Below are 20,910 nucleotides of genomic sequence, written 5' to 3'. Positions count from 1 at the left end.
GGCCCCCCGCCATGCCCCCCGCCAGGCCCAACATGCCCCCCATCCCCGCCAGGCCCCCCGCCATGCCCCCCGCCAGGCCCAACATGCCCCCCATCCCCGCCAGGCCCCCCGCCATGCCCCCCGCCAGGCCCAACATGCCCCCCAACCCCGCCAGGCCCCCCGCCATGACCCCCGCCAGGCCCAACATGCCCCCCATCCCCGCCATGCCCCCCGCCAGGCCCAACATGCCCCCCATCCCCGCCAGGCCCCCCGCCAGGCCCAACATGCCCCCCATCCCCGCCAGGCCCCCCGCCATGCCCCCCGCCAGGCCCAACATGCCCCCCATCCCCGCCAGGCCCCCCGCCATGCCCCCCGCCAGGCCCAACATGCCCCCCATCCCCGCCAGGCCCCCCGCCATGCCCCCCGCCAGGCCCCCAAGCCAGCCAGTGGCCCCAAATCCATATTGAATTAAACTCACTTGTTGGTCTGGAGGACCGTAGAGTAGGGCATACTGGGGGAGGACCCCATCCACAAGTTTCTCCAACTCCTCTCCAGTGAAGGCAGGGGCCCTTTCCCCAGGCGCAGCAGCCATTGTCCCTTCCAGACCGAGGTCACAGCAACACTTGCAGTATAGGTCCTCTCCTGTGAAAGTTCAAGTCGCAAGTGGATAAGTAGATAGAAAATGGCGGTGACGTCCGCGGCGGTGCGTACCGCGGCGGTGCGTCCCGCCACCGCCGGCGCCCTTCGCCATTGGCTCCTGAAACCCATAGGCTTCAATGTTATCCAATGCGGCTTTGCGCCGCGGTCTTCGCCCGCCGCCCGCCGCGGTGTGCCACGCCAGCGCATTGACCTCACATCCCATTGTCACACTTCACAGGTCAGGCAGCCGCCATTTCCAGGGCCCACATGGCTCAATTTCAACAGCGTCACACAGGCCTAGGCCTTGCATAGCCACTCAGACACGCCATTCACTGCATAGAGAATCGTTTACTGTGCTAGCTGTGAGTACGTACCTGTGGGTTGCTTGACTGTGTGCTCCATGTTGTCCTTCCTAGGCACCGTCCGCTGGGTTGGGCGAGGAGACGGATGAATCCTCCCGTGTACCGACCGCTGGTGGACCTGTCGACAATGGAAGAACGCCACATTATCCTGACCTACCGTCTTAACCGTGCCACTATCCATGAACTGTGTGCCCAGCTGGAGCCCGACCTGATGTCCCCCATCCGCCAACCCACAGGGATTCCCCCTCTGGTGCAGGTCATGTCAGTACTCCATTTCTTGGCAAGTGGGTCATTTCAGACAACCGTGGGAATTGCTTCTGGGATGTCTCAGCCCATGTTTTCGAAGGTGTTATCCAGAGTGTTGTCTGCCCTGATGAAATCCGTGAGGAGCTACATCATTTTCCCTGAGGTGGGCGAATTGGCTACAGTGAAGGGTGATTTCTACGCCCTTGGACATATTCCCAACGTAATTGGTGCCATTGATGGGACCCATGTGGCTTTGGTTCCCCCAAGAGACAGGGAGCAGGTGTACAGGAACAGAAAAAATTACCATTCAATGAACATCCAGGTGGTGTGTTTGGCTGACCAGTACATCTCGCATGTAAATGCCAAATTCCCAGGGTCAGTGCATGACGCCTACATCCTCAGGAATAGCAGCGTCCCTTACGTGATGGAACAGCTACAGAGACACCGTGTATGGCTAGTGGGGGACTCTGGGTACCCCAACCTGTCGTGGCTACTGACCCCAGTAAGGAATCCCCGGACCAGGGCAGAGGAACGGTACAATGAGGCCCATGGGCGTACTAGGAGGGTGATCGAACGCACCTTTGGCCTCCTAAAGGCCAGGTTTCGCTGCCTGCATATGACAGGTGGATCCCTAATGTACTCACCTAAGAAGGTGTGTCACATCATCGTGGCCTGCTGCATGCTTCACAACCTGGCTTTGCGCCGCCAGGTGCCTTTCCTGCAGGAGGATGGTCGAGACGGTGGTGTTGTGGCAGCGGTGGAACCTGAGGAGAGTGACGAGGAGGAAGACGACGGGGCTGAAACAGACAACAGGGACAGAATCATTGAACAGTACTTCCAATAGGACACAGGTAACATTTCAAAGATAATTTAGTAAATGTTAACTACTCTCCAGCATCTCTGCTGCCTGTCTATTTCCCCCAGTGTATGATGACTGAGTTTTGGCTTTTCCCTCCCTATTTCAGATCTGGGGTCCCCACTACGAGTCCTGTGCTTCGTTTCCCCATGGACTACAGCTTTGTGGCAGCTGTTTGTTGACTTCACCATGTACAAGGACATATTTGCACTGTCATGTCAATTACAATCTATTGAAATCACAGCCAGACTCCAGATATTTTGGTGCAAAATAGGTGTTTATTGAAGTGCTCAAAATGGGATGGGTGGTTTCAAGTGGGTGGGGGCTATGGTGAAGGAATGTCCATGGCAGAGTCCAGAGTAACAGTCACACAGGTGCATTGTCCAGAGGCCTGTGGAGAGATGGAGCATGGGCAGTTCAAGGATGGACAGGGTGACAATGTGGGACAGTGGGATGACATCAGGTGGTATCCGTTGCTGGCGGGGGTCTTGACATCCTACTCTGTCTTCTTGCAAGATCTCAGGGCCCTCTTGCGGGGTGGTTCTTCTCCTGCAGGAGGTGGGGGTCTGGTGGGCTGCTGCTGTGCGGGGGCCTCCTGTCCACTAGCGCCGGCGAAGGTGGTTGGCTGTTCTTGGTCCAGGCTAGTGGCAGGGGCCCTTGGGTGTTGTTCAGTGTCCGCCCTGTTGTTGACGAGGTCCTGCAGCAGCCCTACCATGGTAACCAGGGTGGTGTTGATGGCTCTGATGTCCTCCCTGTACCCCCGATAGTGTTCCTCCTGCAGCACCTGGATCTCCTGGAACCGGGCCAGTACCGTCGCCATCGTCTCCTGGGAGCGGTTGTATGCTCCCATGATGGTGGTGAGGACCTCGTGGAGAGTGGGTTCCCTGGGCCTCTCCTCCCCCCCCTGTCGCACAGCTGCCCTCCGAGTTCCCCTGTTTCCCTGGGCCTCTGCCCCCTGGCCGGTGTGCCCACTACCACTGCCCCCAGGTCCCTGTTGTTGTTGGGGTGGTGGGTTATCCTGGGTGCCCTGTAGTGGTAGACACACCGCAGATTGACGCGCCCTGGAGACAGAGGCATGGGCCCGCTGGGTGGGAGCTGTGCTGGTGTTCCCAGAGGGGTTTGGGTCTGTAGTGGCCTGGGCCTGTGTGAGGGGAACCGACTGTCCAGAGGTCCCCGATGGTCCGGGCTGGTCATCGGTGTCCAGGTCGACAGAGCTGCTGTCATCGCTGACGGCCTCTTGGGTGGGGGGTGTGGAGAATTCTGGCCCCTCCGCCGCGGTGTGTTGACGGTCGGGTCCTGCAGGGGTATAGAGGTATGGTTATAGTTTCAATGTGTGGCATATGGGTGTATCTGTGGGTTCTCGTGTCCCCAAGTGCTGGCATTCGTGTGTGGGGGCTTTGGTGAGGGTGGCTTGTGGGGGGGATGTGTATATGCATTGGGCATGCTTTGGTGATGGGTGTCCATGCTTAGTGGACGCATGCAGGCCTAGGTTTTGGGATGTGTGGGTTGTGATGGTGAGACATTGGCGGGGAATAGGTGTGCTGGGGGTGGGGGTGAGGATGGTGGTGGGGGTGAGGATGGTGGTGGGGGTGAGGGTGGGGGTGACGATGGGGGTGGGGGTGAGGGTGGGGTTCGAGGATGGGGGTGAGGTTTGGGGTCTGATTTGGCATGCAGGTGGGGGGGAAGCAGTATTGAAGCTTCAACTTACCAGTATCCATTCCTCCGCCGACTCCTGCGAGGCCGTCAGGATGCAGGATGTTCAAGACTTCCTCCTCCCATGATGTGAATTGTGGGGGTTGAGGTGGGGGTCCTCCGCCAGTCTTCTGCACGGCGATGTTGTGCCTGGATACCATGGAACGCACCTTCCCCCGTAGGTCGTTCCATCGCTTCCTGATGTCTTCCCGATTTCTGGGGTGCTGTCCCACTGCGTTCACCCTGTCGACAATCCTCTGCCATAGCTCCGTCCTCCGGGCAATGCTGGTGTATTGTATCTGTGTGCCGAACAGCTGGGGCTCTACCCGAACGATTTCCTCCACCATGACCCTGAGTTCTTCGTCTGTGAAGCGGGGTTGTCTTTGGGGTGCCATGGGGTGGTGTGTATGATGTGTGGGGTGGAGTATGTGTATTTAAGTGAGTTGAGTGTGGTGGTGTGTGTTGTTTTGTGTGTGGATAGTGTGTGGGTGATGGTGTTGAGTGGCTGTGGCTGTTATTTTTTGGATGCTGGTGTCTCGCTCTTGCCTTCTTGACGAATTTTTTGGCGTAGGGGTTTGTGGGTGATGTGGGTGTGTGTTTTATATTGTATTGTGTGTGTGGGAGTGGTGTGTGTATGTGTATCAGGTGTGTGGGATTCAAATCGTCCAATGTGGCTGAGTTTTGTTCGTTTGTGTGTATTCTGACCGCGGCGGTGTGTCCCGCCAATGGAATACTGCGTTTGAATGACCGCCGCGTGGATTCGTGGGTCGTAATGGGATGGGCGTATTTCTGTTGGCGTGACGGTGGAGGTTTGGTCACCTCCACCTTTCCGCCGACCGCTGGTCTGGCGGTCTGTTGTGGCGGTCGGATTTTCGGAGGTTTGCCTTCTGCGGGTCAGAATGACCGTGGCGGGTTTCCGCGACCGCGGCGGGATTATGGAGGATTTCTGACCGGCGGTAGGCGCCTTTTACCGCCGAGGTCAGAATGACCCCCACAGTCTGCCAAGAACCGCAGTCTGGACCCCTTCTGGGAGGAGGCGACACGCGCGAAAGCACCAGCAGCCGGCAGGGGCATTTTTCAATTTTTTCAAAAAGCCACCAGCCCCGGGTCTGATCTGCATCGGTGCGCAGGAGAGCACCCCGAGCAGGGCAGGCGGTGAGCCTTGTGGAAGGCCTGAGCAGATAGTTTATGGCAGCCATTAACATTCTTATCGCAGCCTCGGCCAAAGTAGTGGGAGCAAAGGCGCGGCTAGGTTGACAGATGTGACGGCTAAGGATGGAACCAGCGCTTAATTTGTGCTTGTTGATTCCGGTGCGGAGCACTAATACTTATTTCTGAGGGCTGGCGCTTAGTTTTCTGTCTCAAACATTTACTGCGAGCAAAAGACATGTGGGAAAGGCGGAGGCAGAGAAAAACAAAAAAGCGTCAGAAAGGGGAAAAACAGGAACCTGTGAGCTGAAGTGGCAGTAAATTGATTGAAGAGGCCCGAGGTGGTTTCAGGATTAGCTGCCTCAGTATTCTGTGCTCGCTGCTTCTTTAAAAGGAGAGCTTTGAGCACCAGCGCCTTTTTATTTACAAATTAAGCACTGGATGGAACCCTTCAGTGTTGCCCCAGTGACGTCACGCGTTTTACCCCATTTTACACCCCTAGCTCCTCCTTTGCCCCCATGACCCATGAGACCCTGGGAAGCAAGGGTGTGACCGATATTTCTAATTTGCACCCTTGCCACAGCCCTGGCCGCCTTTGAGACATGGGTCAGGAGAGGGAGATTGCCATAGTCAGAAGACCTTGGAAAGACAGAAATGAGGAGAGTACCCCTGCGCCCACTCTCACATTTTCATACCCTTCACAGTTTCCCATACTGTGGAGGTTGCGAGTTGATTTTTGGAGGGCCCCAAAAACCCATGCAATGAATAAAGATGCCTCCATCTGCATTTAATTTGGCGCATTTGCACTCCAAAGAAAGAGGGCAAATGTCGGCTGTCTTCTGACGAATTGCTGCTAATTTTTTTGAACATGCGGATTGGTGTTCAGAAACTCCTCACTTTGTAGTCGTAGATAGTAAAGTAAATCAGGTTTTTTTTCTGCGGTACAGGGAGTGTGAGAGAAAAGGCAGTACGGTGATAGTTTTGTAACTCACAACAAAATGTAAATACCTGTAAATTAAGTGCACTCATTCGGCAGGTAGCAAAGCAAGAGTGGATCCCATTTTTAGTAAGATTGAGAGTGTGAGGAGCAAAGCAAATAAATGCACTTGACTCAGTGATGCACAAATTATAAATATTCACTGAAACCCAGTTTCCACACATTGTTACTGTGCAATGTATTATTATAAGTAAAACTGTATATCTGCAAATTTATTGGCCTGATAGAAAAGTAGTAAACAATTCATGACCCCCCCCCCCATTTTATTTATACTTATATAGTTCAAACTCAGCCTGAACATACTGGAACACTTTGCATGAGCATCCGTTACATTACACAAGGACACATTAATTTTTGTTTTTCTTAGGAAGAGGACTATTTAAGTGATTTCCCCAGAATCACAGGATGTTGAGCCAACAAACCTGGTTTCCCAGTTCCAAGTCAGCATCTCTGGCATTACACTACATTCTTACCCCAACCCTTTGAGACATTTTCACATTTGTGGGTGTTAAACAAAAGTTGGAAAGGGAGTAGATAGTAGTCAATGGGACCACAGGCAACCCTCAAACACACCTTTTTATAAAAAGAATACTTTTGTTTTAAACACAGCTCAGTTTTCTTTAAGGAAAATTGGCTACATTTAACAGGTTTGCTTTATTTATAGGCAATCACAGACATAGTGGTCTGCTGACCCCTATTGGTCACATTCACATTGATAGCCACTATCAGAATTTTGGTCCACAACTTAGCTCAGTAGCTTCCAATAAGTTAATTATGTGTGACTATATGAATTTTAATTGGCTTAACACAACAAGTGGTTCATGCCTGCTGTAAAGCTATCATCGTGTAAATGCTGGCTTCACTTTTTCCACATGATTTTTTAGGTCACTTGTTAGCATTCGGCCTGCTGTATACTGTATTAAAGTATACAATAGAGTGAGTTCCAGCGTTTTGATTTGTTAGTTGCACTGTCCTTTAAACATCCTTGCTTGCTAGAGGTCAGTTCTGCCTCTATGTCCTGCCTTTTTTCACTTTGGGAGCAGCATACAGTACTGTGTAATTACGCTATGTCCTGTTTATCTCTTCTGAAGGGCACTTTTTCTTTCAGTATTGGCCTGTTTGCCTTGCACTTTGGGTGTGTGTTCAGTCCCTCCTCCCCACCAGCTCCCTCTGTAAACATAAACCAACATCAGAGGGGGGCTTTTCCAGGGTCAGCTCGCTCTCTTCCTCTTGTTATTTTCAGTCTGTGTGGCAATAAAAGTCCAGTCAGTAATTTACAACGCTATGAGCTCTAACTTGAGCAAACACAAGACTATTGCATTCCAAATGCTTGTTTTGACATCTCCTCGCTTTGGATGTGGGGGCTATGTCCCGGTCACCGCTCTCTGGTTGTTCCCCTGGAGGTGGAGTGTTGCGCTGTTAGACATTGGCGTCTGTTTAAACACGTTTTTCAACTCTCCAAAGCCACGGGAGCTCACCGGGCAGAGGCCGCGCGTTTCACCTCTTGATTTATTTAGGGCTGTTGGGAAAGAAATGGGGTATAGGGCAGGCAGAGGTCGTGGTCACGAGGTCGTTGAGTTCTAGTGCTGGTTTGGCCACTGACACTCTGTGTGACCTGCTGTAGGACACTCAGCTTTCCCTGCTCCTCAGCGACCGAGGCAGATAAGACGCCCTCGGACAGATACATCACCAACTGCCCCTGTCAGATAGGAGGCGCTTAGCAGGCAGCTGTTTCCATGTCCGTAGGAGTACGGGTGTGCTGCTAAATTGTGTTTTTTTAGCTATCACAAAGGTTCAGAGAAACTTCAAAGCATGTGGCTTAAGTTTGCAAATTTCTGCACTTCATCCGTGTATAAACCCTGATCTGACTGTCACACATATCCTTTTTAATGCTAACAGACAGTATTGTTCTGCATAAGATATACTTCACAGAACGAGTCCAGGCCTATTTCTTTTGCTTTATTAATACCGAGTCAAGCACATACAGGAGTTTGTATTTTAACCAGGGCTCCAAATTTTACGGTAACTGTTGAACATTTGCAATTCTCTCTAAACACATTTAGCCAGGAACAACCCAGTGAAATTTGTCGCAGGAAATTGTCTGGAGAGGGGCAGAACTTGCTCTAATCGGGTGCACAGGTCTGATATTGCACATTATGCCTCATTCCGACCTGCAGAACTCAGAATAAATAGGTAATACAATGCCTGATCAATACTGCCCCATGTATCAGTATTTAAAAGCAACAGTAATGCCACCTGAAATACCCGGGCACTCGGGATACAGGAATGTGCCTCAGGACATCAAGGATGGAAATATGATACAAAAATATTGCAGCCTAAATTTCGAAAGCCAAAATATATTTTTAACCCTGCCTCCACATACCTGGACGTCAGATATCACCAAGGTACATCTACGTAGAGTTAATTATAATAAACCTGTAATATATGCATAATTACTTCCACTGTATTCTGCTTCTCAATATTTAGGCCATTTTTTTGTATTATGATTTTTCAGCTATAAAATTCTATTAGTTGGCTCCCTCTGTTTCCTCTCTGCAGTACGTAGCGAAGCTCTGGGTTTGGAAAACTTGCGGGGAAGAATTGTGGATACACCTTTTAGCTGGACTGGGTTAGATTAGAGTGAACGCTATCTCCCAAAGCAGAGAAAGTGGTCTCCCTATGCAGGCTAAAATGAAGTGGAAGGTAACCTTTAGAGACTTCTCCAGAGGAAAAATATCAGAAAATTATCTAGCAGCAAAAAACTTTGCACCCGCCTTTGAGTGGCAGAGGAGTGAGTTACACTGGTTCCTTCCCATAAGGGATGGCCCAGTGGCGTAGCCAGTGTGTCAGTGTCCCTAGGGCAAGGAAGGAACAGTCCATGACACACTGGCTGCTTTTTTTAAACTGTGAAATACAGCAATAATCAGGGTTCTGTGTATCTTTCAGGCCTCTGAGTCCCGATGTCACTGCACCTGCTGCACCAAAAGAAGCTACATCCCTAGGTAGGCCTCTTTTATGCTAGTGGAATGGACTGGCACATACTGCTCTGGGCCCTGGAGTCTCTTTCTCTGCTCAAGAATGTCGGCTTGATATCAAATCCCATTTTCACTTTGTTAGGCGTGGGCAAAAAATTTTTATGCATCATATTTAAAAAAATTGCATGTATTGCACAAAATGTACTGTCCAGTGTCTTGTGTGACAACTGTGTGTGCGGGCACACCCACATACAAAGGTCACACAATATAAAGGTCACACAAGGAGAAAATGTCTCATCCTTGTTATGGGTGAGCGCAAAGCGCTCCGTCCCATGCTGTAATCTCTTTTTGGGCTTCTAACCACGCCCATGTCACGTCAGTCACTTTCATTGGTTCGTGGGCTTGCCTTTTAAAATCCGCTTGCTTTCATTTGTGAAAGGCATGCATACGTCGTTCCTTTTCCGGTGTTTAACCCACCTACACAGCACCGGTAAATTACTGAAACCATTCGAGACTCGATGTTTTCAGCATGGTTTCCGGACTACTTTATCTTTTTATTTTCCACGCAGCGTGATCGCGCTGGGGTTTACATAGCACAATTGCGCTCGGTTTTTCCGTTTTCAATTTCAGCGCGATTGCGCTGCATTTTACATAGTGCAATCGTGCTGTGGTTTTTTTCTTGTAATTTGTGTGGCAAGAAAAGTCCAGCTGGGAGTTTACAACGCTAATAGCTCTAACACAAGCAAATGCGAGACCTGTTGCATTGCAAATGCTTGTTTATTGCTTGAAGTTAGCAAGACAGCTAAATCTGTCTGGAGGCCAGACCTACAAATGTGGGTGCTGCGCAGCCTCAGGTGCACTCCTAGTGTACTATGCTAAGTTTTTGGATTGTGTATTCTATGGGACAGGGCTCTGAGTGAGTGTTGATCTTCCCTCTGATCTTGCCTCCTTGCACATTCTTCAAATTTGCTTTTTAAAATTACTACTCTCTGTTATGTTATGTGTATTTTTTATAGCGCACTATCACCTGTGAGGGTATTCAGATGTTTTCAGGTTTGTGAAGCGAGCCTCAAAGAACACTTACTCGAAGAGGCATGAATTATTTGCAGAATTCAAGAGGGGATGAGGAGTCCAAACTCTGTAGACCACGTGGGTGAATCCCATGGAGAGGACTCTTTTCTGAAGATCCCCATTTCTGTCTTGTCTTTGTTCAGCTTGAGGCAGTCGGACTTCATCCAGGTGGCCACATGCAGGGCTTGCCATTGTTCCATTTGCCAGGTGTTTTGTCCAAGAGGGACAGTATCAGTTGCATGTTGTTGGAGGAGGTGAGCATATTGATGTTGTGTGCACAGATGACATCTGCCATCAGAGTCATGTAAATGTTGCCCAGGGAAGGACTTAGCGAGGAACCCTGTGGAACTCTGCAAATGAGTTCCAGGGCTTTTGAAGAGTATGACATCATGTTGATAGCTTGCGCTTTTTCGGTGAGAAAGCAGCAGATACACTTGAGGGCAGGTTCTTGGATGCCAGTCTCCATCCCTTAATCAGTCCCATAACCCCTCTCTTCGTGTTGAAATTGGGATAGAGAAGAGATGTTGCCCTTGAAGTCTGTGCCTTTGTTAAAATCGATCTATTTTGGGTCCAATCTGAATTGTGCTCTTTAAAGAAAAACAGCAACATCCTACATATGCGGGCTCCAACCAGATATCAATGTACTGCATTCCCTTTGGCCCTGGGGGAATCAATGCGTGGCTGGCAGCTCACTTGGGGCAGAGGGCGAAGTTAGACTTAGGAGAAAGTGATAATTCCAAATTGAAATACCAAATTTCCGAATACTTCTTGAAAAAAACAGCGATTTAATCTGTCTTCCAAGTGGTAAAAACATAAGCTAGTCTGACTCTGCCATAAAAGAGGTAGCCAAAAAGGGAACTTTACCATGTCTATGCTTTTTTTGCAAAGTGTTGCATAACCACCTGGCAGTTGATTGAAAGAGTCATTATGCCCAGTTCTTGTGCTTCAGTCCACCACACTTGGGGAAAATAAGGTAAGTCGTGAACAGAGAAAAACAGGATGAAGATTTGGAAATGGAAGGACCAGAGCTCATGTCATGAGTAACATTCACTCATACAGGGGCCATTTCAGAAAAGTTGCTTCCAGTCATTTCCTCACAATAACTGCTGGCCTTTTCACTCAAGCAGGTATTACCAGATATAAAAACCACACAGACAAGTCTAATCACACAACAAATATGATCAGATACTCTCAGATGCACCCAGAAATAACAAAAAAATATGGGTAATTTTAAATTGGTACAAGTATGCGAAACACATGGAATCCTCTCTTGCTCTGATGAAAAATAAGTACCTGTCCCCCAAAATAAGTGTTGGTACTCACCACCTGCAATTACCAGGACCAATTAAGCACTGCCAAAAGGAAGATATCAATGAATTATGGAAATACAGTTTTAGAGATTAAGGCCCTCATTATGACATTGGCGGTAAAGCCCGCTTACCGCTGCAGTGACGGCCGCCAACATACCAAAGTGGTGACGAATATCCGTTCGCCATATTATGACACACACACATACCAATCCGACAGAATACAGCCACATACACAAATCCGCCATCCCAAAGGTCAGTCATAAAGTGGCAGTCCCGACACCCATACCGTTACACCAACAAAACAACGCCCACCACATTATGACCCACGAATAACCACAGTAGACATTCCACGGCGGTAAACCATTGGTGGTACATACCGCCGCACTCAGAATGGACACCCAAATGCAAAACAACACTTCATTGGCCAATACAATAAACACACAACTGACACTCATACACACACCACACCCACCCACCCGCAGCACTATAAAACACACACCCACAGTACCCACAACCCTTTACAAACAACAATTACTGCCAGGAGATTGACACAAACAGCACAGAGACAACTAGACACACACACCACTTACACCCATCCATCCCTCACGCACCTCACATCACACACCCCACCACATTACTCAACACACTCTCACCAACACACCCCAAACAACACCCATGTCCCCACAAAGGCACCCCCGTTTCATTGATGAGGAGTTACGGGTCATAGTGGAGGAAATTGTCAGGGTAGAGCCACAGCTGTTTTGAGCACAGGTACAGCAGATATCCATCGCCAGGAAGATGGAGCTATGGCAGAGAATTGTGGACAGGGTGAATGCTGTGGGGCAGCATCCAAGAACAAGGGACAGCATCAGGAAGAGGTGGGCAGGTACATTCCATAGCAGCAAGGCACTAGCTTGCCATACAGAGGACTGGCGGTGGATCCCTACCTCCTCCCCCACAGCTGACAGCATGAAAGGAGCAAGTCTTGGCATTACTGCATCCTGAGGGACTCCCAGGAGTAGCCAGAGAACTGGACACGGGTAAGTCAGCATTTACTACTCATCACCCCCCCATACCTGCATGCCATCTCACACCCTCACTCCCATCACTCCAATCCATCCCACACACTGCACCTACACATGTGACTAACCACAATGCCAAGCTCTGCATGCCATACCAATGCATCGACAGCCCTCCCAGCCCTGCTTGGACACTCATCACAAAAGCATGCACAGCATAGGGGAACTAACAATCACACAATACATCACCATCCACAAGCAATAGATGTCAGGGCAACAGCAACCATAGATGGGAAGCCATGGATGTACAATATGTCAACAACATGAAGCATAATACATCACTTACATCCCCACAGGTGCCCCAGCCAATGTCAGCGGAGAGGAGGTGCCACGACAAACCAGTCCCCCAACAGAAGATGCCCCCAGTGATGACAGTAACTCTGGACTTCAGGATCTGGACCAATAACCTGGCGCATCAGGGACCACTGGACAACCAGTCACCGAAGCCCACTCACAGTCCACCACAGAGCCTCCCCATCAGTATCCAAAACTGTTAGTGCGCCCTTGCCTTATCTATTTCATCATAGTAAGGGGTCAGACGCGTCATAAGGTTGATGAATCTTTTGGCTCTTTTAAATTATATTCATTCGGTAATGCAAAGCACAATAACAATCAAACAATGCAAAACATTAGAAAGTCAGTAAAGAACGCACCATGACCAATTTGGCCACAAATAACCACACCTTTTGGTATCAATTACAATGTTTATTTCCCTATATTAAAAATGCTAAGGTCACGAAAATTAGTCTCAACACCAAATGGTACAAATAAAGAAATATCATAGGCTGTTGAACTGGCCTCAAGAATCTTAGTTTAAACAAAGCAATAAGAATAATGATCTCAATTGTTAGAACACTAATCAATAACATCAATATTTGAGCAAGAGAGATAAGATACATTTGATTCAGAAACAAAACTATGTCAAGCCATAAATATAGAGTAAACACCTCACTAACTTCAGATTAGCATTAGCATGTTGGGCTTCATGCAAAAGGTTTAGTAACACTAATTTAAAAAACATCTAGCTATGGCGCTACCAAAACAGCAGCAGTATTAGAACAGTAGCAGCTGGTACCTGGAAAACAAAAGACAAATAACAATGCACAGATCTCTCATATTTACCAAGACCTAAGGTAATCAGCAACAACTTCTACTTCGTCAGGGGGTCATCAGGACAGGAACAGGGAAAGGGGAACGGCTTAGAGTTTGGACTATAAGATTGCTGAACCATCAGAGCATTAGTTTAGTTTTGAACAGGCATAGTAAACTCAGAAAATAATAAAGCACCAGAATGTCAGTAGAGTGACTGGCAAAGCATGAAGTGTCAATGTGACAGATCACACCAAGTTCACGTAGTGAAGTCTCTGGAAACCAGGAAAGAATGCACCAAAGATGAATAGCTCTCAAGCATTAAATTAAACTTGCTAAAAAAAATTAATTGGTTGAAAATATAATGCAAAGAAAGAACATCCAACTACAAAGACATTAGATATCAAAAATGCACTAAAGGTGATACAACAATTATTTGAAAGCCACTGATTGGCTTCTGCTCTATTGACGTAATTCAGACTTATGCTAAATGTAACTTGCATACAGCCTTCTCTGGCTGCATCTGTGGGCCATTCTGTTTGGCTTCTTATGGATTTGCTTCTACTAGACAATAGTTACAAAGATGTGGAAACATCCCTCAAGAGAAATACATGAGTTAGAAGCATAACTACAGACAAATATGTGAATTCAATGAATGGAGTCTGTAAAACAATGGACGTGAAAGTATAAATGTTTCAACAGTAAGAACACCAAGTGTTAGATAACTTCACACTGTGGCCTTGTCTACTTGAGACCCAACAGAGGACAAGAAATACTCATATTATTTTAGCAGACAACATGTTCTTAAAGAGACAGAATAGTTTCTCATTACAGCGTTAGTTAAATATTATAAAACATATGCAGGCCTTGTATTGGATGACGGCCACTGAGAAAGGCACAATTTTCATGTTAACATTGATTATTCATTTAAAAAAGCATTTCACATATTAGTACATCAGTATATTTATGTGAAAGATAATTATTCACGCTATTTTTCAGCTCTCAATCTGCCTATGCCCCTTCTTGTCCTCTCAAAGTGGTAGTCGAAGAATGCTTGAAAGGGGAATTAAGCCACTTAGCAGCAATATTTGTAAAATTCATAAAGGTTGCATCACTATTGCTGAGCAAGGCATCATCGGGGCATTAGCAAGGCCCTCCTTTGGCACTTTCTAGCTATGCCATCCGTCTCACTATTTCTTCTCTCTAGTGCAGCGGAGACCACTGACTTCACTTACTATTATGATGGCTATGGTATTGAACTGTAGGGTGGATCTGCACCATATTACACTTGCAATTTACATCTTAGAAGGGATCCTCACTCTGTAGCTCATCTTGCACAGCAGCCTTGACACCAGATCGCTGCATCAAAATCTGTGGTGACCTGCACTGATTTTTTTTGCCATTTTCAATTTAGCCATTTTAGGTCTCCTATGGCACTTCTTTTTGTTCACACAGTCAATTTCAATGATAACCTCTGGTTAACAAACAATGGGAATGTAACTTTATTGCACCAGCACCTTCTCATGGAGTGCATATTTTTGCATAGTGTATCTACACCATATTGTACTTGCACTTTTGACCCTAGGAGGAATCGGTGGCGGCCAGCAGAAACTGGTGGGGCAACTGACAAGGTTTATGACATTTCAAACAGGGAAGTACGATGCCAAAGTCCTTCAGAATTTACCAGGATGTCTCCTATACATAAATATATTTGCAGAAATTAGAATAATAAGAATGTTTTGTAGTTATTCTAAACAGATGACGCAGTGCCTGACTCAATTCAGGACTTACTGCTGCTGCTCATAGATTTCAGAGAAGCATACAACACAATGCCAGAGGACACAGTGCATGAAATGTTTCAGAGCCCCTTGTAATATTTAAAAGCTGTGTTATTCCGTTTTCTCAAGCCCAGTTTGCATGCTGGACCTCAGTCCCTACACACATCCCTCCTCACAAGGACTCAGCTACACTGCCCAGGCCCAAGCCAGATCCTTGTCACAGGCATTCCTTGGAGTGACAGAGTGAGTTAAATTAACTTCAATTAATAAAATAAAGAATTCACTTACCTACTGCCTCGTGTTGCTCCTCTTACTCCTCTTGGCAGTTGGTACCTCATCCAACTACCCTCTACTAATCTTGGCACTGCTCTCATGCTACTCAGGCAGCATGAGAGAAGCACCAAGATTGGCTAGAGCACGCTGTTTCGATGCTCCTTGAAGCACCTGGGGCCTGTGCATTCTCTCCAACCAGCTGTCTAAGACGGCTCGGGTTGGAGTGTTTAAAGTCTGCATGTCCGGCTGGCCATCTCAAGACAGCTGGCCGAAGTGACATACTTACTTTAAACTGAAGTGCACACTGTTTCTCTCTGCTGCTGGCCCCACCCTCAGACTTGCCTGCTGCCAACATGAAAAATAAAATGGTAATAAATTTGTTTTATTACCATTTTATTTTCCATCTTTTTCTGCAGGGGAGAGGCAACAATCCTCCCCTCTCATAGAGGCACCAACTCTGTGAGGCATCCCCCTTTTGTAGCTTATATTGCACAGAAGCCTTGACCCTAGATCATTGCTTCAGAACCTGTTTATTGTACTGAACTATTTTGCCATTTTAGATCTCTCGTGGCAGACTTTTCTGTTCACACAGTTTGACAGTTTGCATAATGACCTTCAGCAAACATAAGAACTGGCCTTATACCACTACACGGTGGCCTTGGGCACATATTGGTTAGCACTTTCACTTTAACCGCCTGAGATTGATGTTTCTAGCATTTTAGGTTCTACCTGTTTAGACTATTAACTTGTAGCACATTTTTAATCAAGGTTTTTTGGTAGCGTGATGTATGTATTGTGTTCGGGAACATCACATCTGTTTATACAGATTGTTTTTAATGCTAATGGAATGTGCGTATTTTATATACTTTATAACTTTCTGGCATTTTTCTCTTAACTTCTTTTTACTCTGTTTATATTGTTTAATTGATGTACGGTTTGCAAAGATTTTAATTAATTGTGCAAAACAAAAGAAAACAATTTGGAATCTTTGTGTTCTCCTGTGGAACTGAAAGTGGAACCCATTAGGAACAGGTTTCTGAAACGTTTGAGTTCTAGCTAGGGCAATTTTCGCTAGAAAGCTGTTTCTGCCATGGGATGGCCTTGGACTACCAGAGATGTCTAGATGCCTTACAAAATTGTTACGTAGAGTATGATTCCTTTACTCTGTCCATTATCTGTCTGAACAGAAAGTCAAATCACTGCATTTCCCATCATCCTACTGCACAGAAAATAAATGACATCTCAGGATTTCCCATCATCCATCTGGTCAGTAAGTGACACCACTGAATTTCCCATCATCCGGCTGCACAGGAAATAACATTATTGATTTCCTGCCCAGTCCCCCTGTGCTCCTCCTCCACCCAAGGATCTACTTAATGGCAGCTGAGTGCTGTCATGCCATTCACACATGCAGAGGGTGTGCCTCTCACGTGCTGCTGGTATGCCAAAAGCAAGCTCATCTGCTCCCGTCTGTGACTGGACCGCATGCAGCACCAGGAAACCTGGTCCTCCCACTAACCATTGCTGCCCCGCAGTGCTCCTCCGCACTCTCAATCCCATATGGTGCTTGCTGCATGGCAGCCACATCACACAAGACAGAGGGAGCATTCGTTCAGATGCACCTCTGCAAGTTCTCATACACTCTCCCTTACACTGCACCCATCATGCCTGCACCAACAGCACTCCACTCTCTCACACCCACACAAATCAGCCACTCGCTTAGGCTCACACAGACCAACCAACACCCACACAACATGCCACACTCACATGCATGCTACTCAATACCCGCTTGCTCACCAAAAAGGCCACAGAGATAGGGAACCTACTGCATGACCCAGCTCCAGACCTGCTCTTTCTCATGGAATCATGGCTAAAGCCAACCTCTGTACCTAACACCGCTGCTGCAAACCCCACTGGCTACAAGATCTCCAAGCAAGACTATCAACAGAAGCCTGAATTCGGAGACATCATGATTATCAATGTTACCATTTTTTTTTTTTTTGTATATTTATTTATTTATTTTCACATATTTAAAGTCAAGTGATACAAAACAGTATAATGTTACATTGTTTCGTCTTATCAAGCTATGAGTTTTGTCTTAACTCATAAAGCAGGGTATAAGGGAATCCAATAGTTTCACGTTACCGAAGTATGTTTCCTGTCTGACAAGTGATTCGTAGAATATACAAACATATACATTTTGTTTTTATATTAACGAAATCACTAACTATTTCGATGAAAAGTAAAATAGGATTAATTATATATATTCAAAAATAAACTATAAAGAAAAGGGGAAAAAGGAAAATTAACATTCACCATGCATATATTGCACTATACATTTGTCATGCTATATCATGTGTGTAGAAAGAACTAGTTCGTAGTGTGAGTAGCAGGTGTTGAAAGTCGGGCTCATTTCCATTGGCATTTTGTTCTCTAGGTATGTGCTTAAGGATATAGGATATGTGTGTGAATATATAGTGGTTGTGTGTATCCATTGGGGAAGGGAGCTCTGTTCATGGTGGGTGCAGGTAATTTTTTGCTTCCACCTTCAAAACTAATGATTCCCAATATTCCACCCCTGAGCTTGTTATGCCCTGTGCCTGGAGCCACTGTAAGTGATGAGCTTCTGCTTTGGACCACACCAAAAGGTCTTTCAACCAATGCGACACTGATGGGGGTGTTTGGGATTTCCATGCCATGGCTATCCTGCGCTTAAATAGCACAAGTGCTAAATCTATGAACTTGTGGAGGTATTTGTCTTTTTTTGTGTTTTGGTTCGAATACTTAGTAGGCACAGGGGCGGTGTCATAGGTAGGGTATAATTTGTTATTTCAGTGATTATTACAGTGATGGTATGCCAAACAGATTGTAAATTCGGGCAAACCCATACCATGTGGTAAAATCCCAGTGGAGATGTAGCGCATCTCGGACAAGCGGGTTCATGTGTTTGGTACATACGGTTTAGAAGTTGGGGGTCTAAGTATGCTTGGTGTATATAGTTAAAGTGCGTGAATCTAAATCTGGCATTACAAGAGATCTCCTTGACTGAGCGCAGTGCTAAGTTCCACTCTTGTATTGTCAGTGGGTTTGGTAGCACCGTATTCCATTTATCATGTGTTGTTTGTAATGGTATATCAGTGTGTTCACGGAGTGCTGTATATAGAGAAGAAATGATGCGTTTAGTTGTCATTGCTGACAGTATGGCATGTAAGACCAGAGAGGTGGGTGGTTCGGTGTTCCCTGGACCCCATATGTAGCGTATGCTTTGTGTTATGATGTAGTAGGTGATAAACTGTGCTGGTGCAATATGATATTCAGAAATCATATATTGGAAAGATTTAAGTGGGCGAGTGTTTAGTATATAAATAACGATGCCAAGATGTATGTGCTGTTTTTAGTAATGGGGTCATGGTAGAGTCTACTGTCTTGTTATTAGTCAACTACGTGTATAGTGTTGTGGTACCCAATTGGTCTAATATATCACGTGTCTCCGGGTGTAGTGGAGAAATCAGCCACGTGGTTGGCCATTGTAGTTGTGCTGCTGCGTAGTAGGACTCAAAGTGTGGGGCGGCTAGGCCCCCTTCGTGGAGCGGTTTTTAGAGTACAGATAGTGCTACTTTGCGGCGTTTGTCTCCCCACATTAAATCTAATAATAAACTATTTAGCGCTTTGAAGAAAGTACGTGGCACTACAACAGGTAGAGCTGAGAAGTAATATAACAACCTGGGTAAAATTAACATCCTAGATATCGCTATTCTGCCCATTGGGGATAAAGGTAGCGATTGCCAGAAATTGAGGGATGTGCGGGCAGACGTTAGCGCTTTGGTTAGATTACCATCTAGGAGATTTTTGGATGAGTGATATATGTATACTCCTAAATATTTGAAGGTGTTGTATTGCCACTGTAGTCGTGTGTTATTCACGGCAAGGCGTTCAGTGGAAGGATATAATACTAGTGGGAAGACACATGATTTAGGCCAGTTAACCTGGAGTCCTGATGCTATACCGAAATGTGAAAGTAAGTGTTCAAGTTCAGGAAGCGTAGAATGCACATCTCTAATATACACAAGGGCATCGTCTGCATATAATGACTCCACATGGAATCTCTGAGAATCCCATATGCCCCAGGCTTCAGCTTTGGAGCGTAGGTAACATGCCAGGGGTTCCATTTCTAAGGCAAATAACAGCGGCGATAGGGGGCAGCCCTGTCGTGTGCCACGTTGTATATTAAAGCAGTTTGATATTACCCTGCCTGTTTTTACTCTTGCTAGTGGCTCTCCATATAGCGTCCTAATTCAACGCAATAGGCGAGGACTGAATCCCATTTTTTCCAGAAATGCAAATAAGAAGTCCCATCCTAATGTATCAAAGGCCTTCTCTATATCTAAAGAGACTGCTACACGATATATGTCCTCCGTCGGTGTTCTGTGCATTAAATCTAAGAGGCGTCTGATATTTATGAATGTGGTGCGATTTGGTATAAAGCCTGATTGGTTGTAGTGTACCAAGGAGTTCATTACAGGCAACAGGCGGTTAGCAAGTATCTTACCCAGAATCTTGTAGTCTAGGTTAAGTAGTGATAAAGGGCGGTACGGCTTAACATCAATCGTGTCACGTCCTGGTTTGGGTAGCACTACGATAAGAGCCTCTCTCATGAGCCTCTCTCATGGAGCGTGGTAGGAAGCCCTGTTGAAATGCCTCTTGGTAGACTTCTAACAATCGTGGGTAGAGAGTGGTTGGATATGTGTCATAATATTCAATGGGTAAGCCATCAGTGCCTGGAGTCTTACCACGCGCCATTTGCTTGACCGCGGCTGCAAGTTCGTCTAATTGTATGGGTTCTTCTATACTATTGCGCTGTGTATCAGTCAATTTAGGAAGGTGCACCCCTTTTAAAAAGCTGCATGCTTTTTCCGTGTTTAGGTCAACTGGGCGTTCATACAGCCGTTGGTAATAGGTGCGAAAAGCATCATTTATTGCAAGCTGTGATGTGGCCATGTGGCCATCTGGCAACAGGATGGCCATTACTGGTGTTCTATGATTCGCTTCTCGGAGGAGCCAGGCAAGTACCTTACCCGATCGATCTCCCTGTGCGTGTTGCAAAGCCATGCGTGTGCGATAATCATAATGACTTGGAATGGATTCTATTTCCTGCCTGCGTCGTCTAAGTTGACGCAATTGTTTGGGAGACCCGGAGGGTTCCGCAGCATGTATTTCTTCTTGGTGTAAGTCATGTTCAATATTAATAAGGTCACAGGTTAATTGTTGTCTTACTCCCCAAGTTGTGGTCACACAGTGCCCACGAATCACCACTTTATGTGCTTCGCATTCTGTTGCACAGGAGGAAGCTGTGTCAGCGTTTGTTAAGAAATATTGCCGGATAGTGTCCGACAATGATTCGTGAAACGGGGGATC

Source organism: Pleurodeles waltl, chromosome 6 (assembly GCF_031143425.1).
Source record: "Pleurodeles waltl isolate 20211129_DDA chromosome 6, aPleWal1.hap1.20221129, whole genome shotgun sequence".
NCBI classification, from domain to species: domain Eukaryota; kingdom Metazoa; phylum Chordata; class Amphibia; order Caudata; family Salamandridae; genus Pleurodeles; species Pleurodeles waltl.
This window is presented reverse-complemented; position numbering follows the sequence as displayed.